The sequence below is a fragment of the Magnolia sinica genome, chromosome 3, assembly GCF_029962835.1.
Source record: "Magnolia sinica isolate HGM2019 chromosome 3, MsV1, whole genome shotgun sequence".
Classification (NCBI taxonomy): Eukaryota; Viridiplantae; Streptophyta; class Magnoliopsida; order Magnoliales; family Magnoliaceae; genus Magnolia; species Magnolia sinica.
The window spans coordinates 42,483,570-42,491,925 of NC_080575.1; the positions used below are offsets into that span (position 1 = coordinate 42,483,570).

Here is an 8,356-nt window from a genome sequence, read left to right on the forward strand (position 1 = left end):
GCCCTCCCTTTTCGAAGGGCTGAGATTAAAGTGGGTGCGAAGCCCTCCCTTTTCGAAGGGTTAACTACTGTAGTGCGAAGTTACGTTTATCCCCATCCGCCCCTCCATCTTATTTCATCATTCCCACAACCATTTTCGCGCCCAATCCGTTTGTTTTGCAGCTGTTCATCCCTCTACAGCCAGTTTTCAGAATCTGGCCCTGTAGGAGGGCTGAAACTTCGACGGAGCACCACGCCCAGACCACAGCTCGGATCAACGTGAAATTTGAAGGTCTTGCAGCCCCAGCCTGGCCGACCAGGGCTAAGAAGCTGATTTGGGAAGGCGGGCCTTCATCGCACGTGCGGCCAGCCCATCTGCGCACTGACGTCAGCCCTGGGGCACCATCTGCATGCGGGAGCTATTTCTGGGTCAGGTTTTTCTCTTGTTTTCCTCTTTTCATCGCTAATTTTATAAACCCTAACCCTAGATTGACCTAAATCCCCAATTTCTATCTCTTTTCTCACCTTAGGGTTCCTTGATTTGAAATTCGTGAATTCCTTAGATTAGGGATTGATTGTCATGTATGTGTGGATGATTTCTATTTCCCTTTGAGTATTGTTTGGTTCATAATTTTTATTGATCCAGCCCTAACGTGTGTAGGCCTGGACCCACATAGATTCCCCTTAATTGAATATTTGGACTTTTGTGTGGGATGTAGAATTTGTGTAATTGTTTATGAACTATGTGATAAATATGAAATCTTGCACATCATATCTGAATTTCATGTCCTGCATCATTTTTGAATTTCTTTTATTTCCTATTAAAAAAAAGTTATTTGAAGAAGAAAAGGAAGAGTTGTTTTTTTAATCTCTATCGTTTTTATTATTATTATTTATTTTTATTTGTATCTTCTGGAATCTAAAGATGTCCTTTGTTGATGTGATGGTACCTCCATGGATTAAAAGATCCTACCCTCTCATTCAGCCACCTACAAATGGATTGTTGGGATTTGATAAAAATGTCCAACTGTTATGGACTTGGAGCTTTCATTTTCTAATTTTGTACGAGTGGTGGGTTGATGGTGCAAAGATCCAATATGTTGATATTATAGACCTGCTCATAAACAGCCTCACCATCAATAATTTGTCATGTGGAAGAATTACAGGTTTTTACTATTCGTAATTTTTTTATTTTTTCTTTTCATATTAGATCTTCCTTATAAAGAGATTCAATTCAGAACTATTATATGTCGAAGGTCTAATATTGAAATCATTTTAGAAGTTTTCTCTTGGGTTGTCTATGTCAGCAGACAATTTGAAATACCTTGACTTTTTCAAAACCGGTCCAAGTCAAATAGCAATACCAATTTTGAATTTTGTATAAGTGTGGTCCATAGTTGAAAGATCCAAACTGTTCATATCATGGGCATGCTGCTCATAGACCTCATCATCAATAATTTGTCATGTGGAAGAATTACCGATGTTTACTTTACTATTCTTTAATTTTTCATGTTGTTTATTATTTATTTATAACAAAAATAATAAAAATATCATTTTTGACCCTACCAGGTCCTCCCACCCAGTCCATGGTTGACCCAACAGAGTCCTGAGTTAGGTCCTGGTTTGCAAACTATGGTCATTGGAACCTATATTTGGTTGCAACTTTTAGTTTGTTCGGGAGAAGAGTAAGCTTAGAAGGATTTAAATAAAAAATATAATAGCGCCATATATCGAGAGTCCGTCTTTGAGAGGATTTTCAAGTTATGGGGGCAAGGATTCGTAGTAGTTTTGTAAAGTGGTTTGGAAGATTGATATATATCTATCAAAGGCATGTAGATTGTATAGTTATGGAAATTGCCATTGGTTGTCTATCTTAAGCTCACTTTGTACAGCAGTAATCTAGGTAACCGAAAGTTCAAGAGTCATCAGGTTTGACATGTCACATTGTCTGGGTTCATGATGAAAGTTGTGGCAGAAGTTTCATGCTGGCTGCCAGCATGATGCAATCCTCCTTTTTCTGGGCTTGGGACCAGCTATGGGGAACCAAACTCCAACAGGTGCTTACATAGGTTGATTAAATTCAACTAGTGATTAAGAGTGTTGCATGCAATTGTTAGGAATCATTTGATAGTGATTAAGCTGGTTTTCTCTGGATTTCTGGGTTTTTTATAATCAAATGAGGCTGAGATCTTGGCCCTTCTTCAAGGTGTTAAAATGTTCCCAAATTCTTTCTTGGATGCTATGGTTATGGTGGGAGTATTGTACAATGGACTAGCAATGCTATGCTTGTGGAGGGGGGACATTCCACAATGGATTCTTCATTCTGGTGGTTTTTTTTTTTTTTTTTTGGTCCTGACATTGCTATAAGTCATTTTTGTCCTTTTCTTTAGTATAATCCATGGAAGAGGCATGCAAGTAATGGATAGACTTTCTTTCTGATAAATCTGACATCTCTCACTGCCAGATACCTGGATTGGTGTCTGTTTGAGAGGAGTACATGATTTTCCCTAAGAGCCCCACCAAGAGGAGAGCTTTGCTTTGCCTCTGGTTGAGTGGCAACCCTTGATGAATGTTAAAAATTATCCATATATGAGACCTTTTCAATCTCTAATAGTTGTAAAATCTTCTTACTGTCCTACTTTGTCGAAACTAATCCTGGTGGAGGACCATAACCATTTTTCCTTCCATGTTGTCTTTTAGATAATTTCAGTGAGGACTACCACTGAATTTGTCTGATAAAAATTCTCTTCTTATTTTCTGAGGTTACTTGATTAAAACCTATGTAATAGACTATTAGATAGTGCTTGATTGTAATCAACCTATGTAATAGACTATTAGATAATTCTTGATTGTAATCAACCTATGCAAATAGTCTGTTTTGTGCTCTCATTCCTGGCCCCCACTTGGATAAAGCAGGGTTGTGTCAGGTTGGCAGCTGGCGGCAGGCGTCAAACTCATGCCGTAACTTTCATCATGAATCTGAACAATATGACATTCTAAGCTGAAGGTCTAGCCCCTAAATAGAGTGGAATGGTGGAAACATGATTTTCATCGCTGACCCAATTAATTGGCTTAGATGATGGTGATGATGATGATGATGATGATATTCTGGTTGCTGATAAGAGCTGCCATGTTAGGTAATGCATCATGCCCAACCTACATGAATAATTTGTGATAGTTTTAAACAACACCAGCTTTCATACCCGCTTGCATGTGGCACTATGGTGCTCCTCATAAGGTTGCCTTCGCTCCTCATAGGGTAGCAGCAGCCTTTGCTTGATTATTGGGTAGGAATAGGGTGCTTACACTTGACAACCTTCAAAAGAGGGGGATGGCCATATGGGGTACATGCATCATGTGCATGCAAAACTTGGAGTTAGTAAATCACTTATTCATGAATTGCAATTTTGCTAGTGTAGAAGAGATTCTTCGATCGCTTCAAAGTGTCGTGGGTGATGCCATGATGCCAGGGACCATTGATGGCCTGTTTCTAGCTTGGCACAGGGTGGGATTTGGGGAAAAAGGTAGGGTGATGTAGAGGTTAGTTATGGGGAGAATTGGGAGTAAATGGTGTTTGAAGTGTGTTTGGACGGAAATGCATGAAAATGACATGAAATGAAATGGGAGTAAATTGGCATGTAAATGAAATCCTCGAGAGGATTTGGAAGTAAATGGGGTGAAATGCTTTTTTGAGCTTCCTTGGAGAGTTGCATGAGTAAACAAAGGTGGCTACACACGTCCCCCATGCACATAGCATGATAATGATAATCTGAAACAATTCAATTACCGACTACATTACTAAAATCACAGCAATAAAATGATCCAAACCGTCAAAAGGTTGGCCATCTAAATGGATAGTTAAAAAGCGTTGATAAGTTGCTTGTTTGTGATCCTCATGTTTGTGGCCCACCCGAGACTCTGTTTAAAAAAAAAAAAAAAAAATAAAAAATAAAATTTGCTAAAGTATATATTTTAATGGGCTTATTACAAGCATTCTGTTAAATATCACATATGCACACTAATTTGAGCCATTAAAGCTGATTTGGGATATCACATGTTCTCACGAATATATTAAAAAATTCCAATGCATTCTAATTCCTTCCATTTACTCTCATCCAAACAGAATATTTAGATTTCAAATACATTTCATTTACTTCTATCCAAATACAACTAGTAAGCCATTTACTCCCAATTCATTTACCTCTAATTCCATTTCCCATTTACCTCCATTTACTAGCTTCCAAACGGGCGAGGGGAAAGGAATAACTGGTGTTTCCGAAACCAATGCCAGCGCTAGTCAGTTGTTTGGAGATGGGTGATAGGTTTGAAGCTTAAAAGCTCCTGATGAGTGTTTTATTTATTTATTTATTTTATTTTTTATTTTAAATCTTGCTTTGACCGTTATGTTTTCATAGCCTCTGTGCCCCCCTGATGCATAGCCGTGAAGGTGAAGCACGTGCTATCGAACACTGGTGTGGCCAAAACGTACATTTTTTTGTGGATTGTATGAGTTGGCCAATTGAAAACTGAGTCCAGGATGACCGTGGTGGAGCCAGATGCTGTGAAGAAAACTGGAATCATTTGCTCTGTAATGTAATGATATAGGTCCACTATAGCAGATTGTTTGGTGGTGAGGCCCACTGATGTCTTTGTGCCATACAACCCATTAGGTGCGCCCCAATCATAGGCCTGGTGCCCAAAAATCAGATCGATCCGAAAGTGTGGATCGCACCGTAGGTAACAATAGAGAGGGGAAAGTCACCATTTTAAAGAAATTATAGATTGTTTGTGGGGTCCACCGTTGTGTATATGTAATCCTGACCATGCGAGCTCGTTAATCTCTCTTTTTAATTTATCATGCTCTTGTGAAAATGCCAAAATGCCCTTGAGAGAAACAAAAAGAAGAAGAAGAAGAAAAAGAAAGTGAACTACTATTAAGAAATTAACTTCAACTTAAGTAGAGAAAATTGAATATCCGAAGCTGATTCCACTGAGGCTCACACATGCACATGTGGGTTGACTTTGGTCAATCCCACACATGGTGATACACCATAGCCATGCACAAGGTGGGCCCAGATATGTAAGTCACTTGGATAAAATATTAAGCTAGTTTAACTCATAAAGAAGGTTTGAACGCTAGATCAATGCACAAAGTGGAGCCAGAGATGCAGGGCACTTGGATAAATGTGAAGCTGATTAGTTCATCAAGAACCTTATTGTGAACATTGATTATGAACCATTGGAAATTAGGTCCTAAATGCCCATTGTATGAAGTTGCTGATGAGTTGAGTGGTCTGGCCTTTAAGACAGGTCATTTAACGTTAGATTTTCTAAACATGTAGTAAATAAATACTTACAAAAAACTAAGGTCTCTCAATTGTGAATCAGAAAACATTGATACTCTAGCAAACCGGTGGGACCCATAAAAGTGTATAAAACAACCGTACAATCTACTGTGGACCTCATTACAGATGTGCTTTAAGATAAAATTAATTCTGATGCATGCTCCAAACTGGCCGATTGGTGGATGCTTATGGATGTTAAAAGTGAAAGAAGATCCATCAGGGAGGTTCACTCAAATACATTCTGTGATATGTCAGGGCTTCTTGTTTTTTTAACAATGACCCAAGCTGCCTGTGGTAGGTAGGGCTTCCCTTGCATGGGATGACCAATTTTTATTATTATTATCGGATGGAACAATTTCAATGGAGTTTTACAAAAGTTACTTAAATTAATATGGTATTTACATTCTGATGCCTTTTCAAAAAGCTACCTCATTAATAGATATTAACTACTGTTGCGTTTTTTACACGATTGGAAACAACTTAAAGGGCGTTGGGTTTTTTACATGATTGGAAACAATTTACAGGGCAACGTTTATCCTCCAAATTCCTTCCCTGGATATATATCCCACCTGAATCATAAATGGGCTTTATTTTTAGGCTATCGGCTTAAAATTTTTGTGTGACATGTAATGGTTAGAGTGGATTTCATATAATCATTATGGTGAATCTTGTAAAAATTAAGGGGAACATTTCTCTTTGGTGTGGCCCAACTGAATAACCAGTTAGCCTGATTTTTTAGCTCTCAGCCTAAATTGGAGTTAGGTATCTAATAATTGTAGTGGATCTTGCACAACATCCGATCTGCAATTTGTACGAGGAAGGCATTATCTCTTACCTCTTCCTTCAATGTTATCAAGAAAGTGTGGAGGAAATTTTTTTGGTAGACAGATATGAAACTACACCCACCCTTTTATCTAACACCGAGACCTGTTTTTTTATATGGACTGAGAACGGAGAGAAATCTTTTCCTATGTTTGGTGGCACGTGCCTTGATAAAACCCTCCAAAGAGAGTGGTTAGTTTTTAAAAGAAAAACCAAAATTGAGAAAAATACGAGGGCGCTGCCTTGGAGGCACCCTTTCCAAAACCCTTGTTTTCTTAGCTTAATAATAGAAATTTACTAAAAATATCCTTCTAAACTATTGATATCATACTTATATGGGTAAAATGGCAAAAGAAAAATGGGCTGAAACTCCCTCTTTTTACAGTAGTAAATGTGTATTTGGGTCCGGTCAGATGGTATTGGTAGCAGTAACACTACAACTTATAAGAAGAGAAATCCTCCGCTATTTCTGATGGCGCATACCCTAACAAAACCCTTTGGGAGAGACTAAAAGCCAAATAGGAGAAAATTGATAGACATTTGGAGGGAGAGTGGATTGCCTAATGAGCAACTCAGCAGTAAACTCTGTGGGCCCACTGAGATGTATGTCTTATCCATGCCTCCCGTCCGTTTTTTAAGTTGATTTTAGGGCATAAGCACTAAATTGAAGCATATCAGAAGCTCAAGTGGACCACACCACAGGAAAAGGAGGGAATTGAATGCCTATGGTTGAAAACTTCTTGAAGGCTACAAAATTTTTAGATCAAGTTGATTTTTTTTTTCTCTTCGTCCGTGTTTGTGTGACCTTATGAACGGGTTGGATGACAAATAAACATCACTATAGGCCTTAGGGAGGTTTCAATGGTGGAGTTCATAATCCCTACTACTTCCTGTGGTGTGATCTACTTGAGCATTGGATATGCTTCAATTTTGAGGTCATGCCCTAAAAAGAGCTGAAAAAACTGATGGACGGCATGGATAAGACACATACATCAAGGTTGAGCCCCATAGAGTTGACTGATGCCTAATGAGTAGAGTTGTTCATGAACCAAGTTAGCTCGGTTAACTCACTCTAATTGGCTCAAAACTGGGTCTAAGCTAAGCTGATTTTTTGAGCTTGAAAAAATTTCGAGCCGAGTCCAAGCTAGACCAAACTCGACTCGACTTGACTCGGTTTGAATCGATTCGACTCCGATCAAGTTCACTGTGTGTGTGTGTGTGTGTGTGTGTGTGTGTGTGTGTGTGTGTATAGGGAAAAGGTTCTATACGGTCGAGCTCATGGGAACTCCCCATGAGGTTGAGTTGTGTGGGCCCCACCATGATGTATGTCGAACATCTACCCCCATCAGTTAGATGCACCATTCCATAGTGGGCCTAGGGCTTAAAAATCAAGTCAATCTGTGACTTGTGTGGGCCACACCACATACAAAAGTTGAGAGGGGTTACCCTCCATTAAAACATTCATAATCATTTTTTGGGCCCACCGAGATGTGGTTCACAAATCTAGCCCATCCATTATGTGTGTCCCACTTGGATGAGGGGTCAGACCAAGTTTCAGACGCATCCAAATTTCAGGTGGGCCCCACCAAGTGCTTTTATATGTTTTAGGCATGTCTTCACATGATTTTAGATGGTATGGCCCACCTGAGTTCCATATACGGCTGATTTTTGGGATATCCCATAATTTAAAGGGGACCCGTCAAATGCACGGTGTTGATGTTTGACATACATCATGGTGGGGCTCACACAGCTCGACCTCATGGGGAGTTCCCATGAGTTTGACCGTATAGAACCTTTTCCCATACATACATACATACATACATATATATATATATATATATACACACATATACATAAATTAAAAACTATAAAACCTAAACTCGAACTCAGCTTATAGGCTCGAACTTGAACTCGGCTCGAAAGATCGAGCTGAAGCTCGGCTCAAACTTGGCCCAACTTGGCTCGAGCTGTTGATCCAGCCAAGCTAAGCTACCTAGTCAGGCTCGAGGATTGAGCCAAGCCAAGTTCGAGCTGGGGTAGCCTGCTGGCCGAGCCGAGCTGAGCTGGGTCAAGCTCGACTCGGTTTGACTCGTGTACAACTTTGCTATGGAGTAAGTACCTAATCCCCTCTCTGTACGAGGGGACTATCACCTAGCTCCACTTCGGGGCAATGGATCCTTGACTGTGTGCATCACTTTGATGTATGTGACT

The 8,356-nt window shown here is 39.6% G+C and overlaps 1 long non-coding RNA gene across 1 annotated transcript; it reads left to right on the forward strand.

Annotated features, from left to right (window-relative positions):
- Positions 1–883: 883 nt before the first annotated feature.
- On the forward strand, positions 884–3,413 carry LOC131239848 (uncharacterized). The gene is made up of 2 exons (XR_009168435.1): positions 884–2,304; positions 2,369–3,413. It is a non-coding gene; the product is annotated as an uncharacterized LOC131239848 (long non-coding RNA).
- The last annotated feature ends 4,943 nt before the right edge of the window (positions 3,414–8,356 follow it).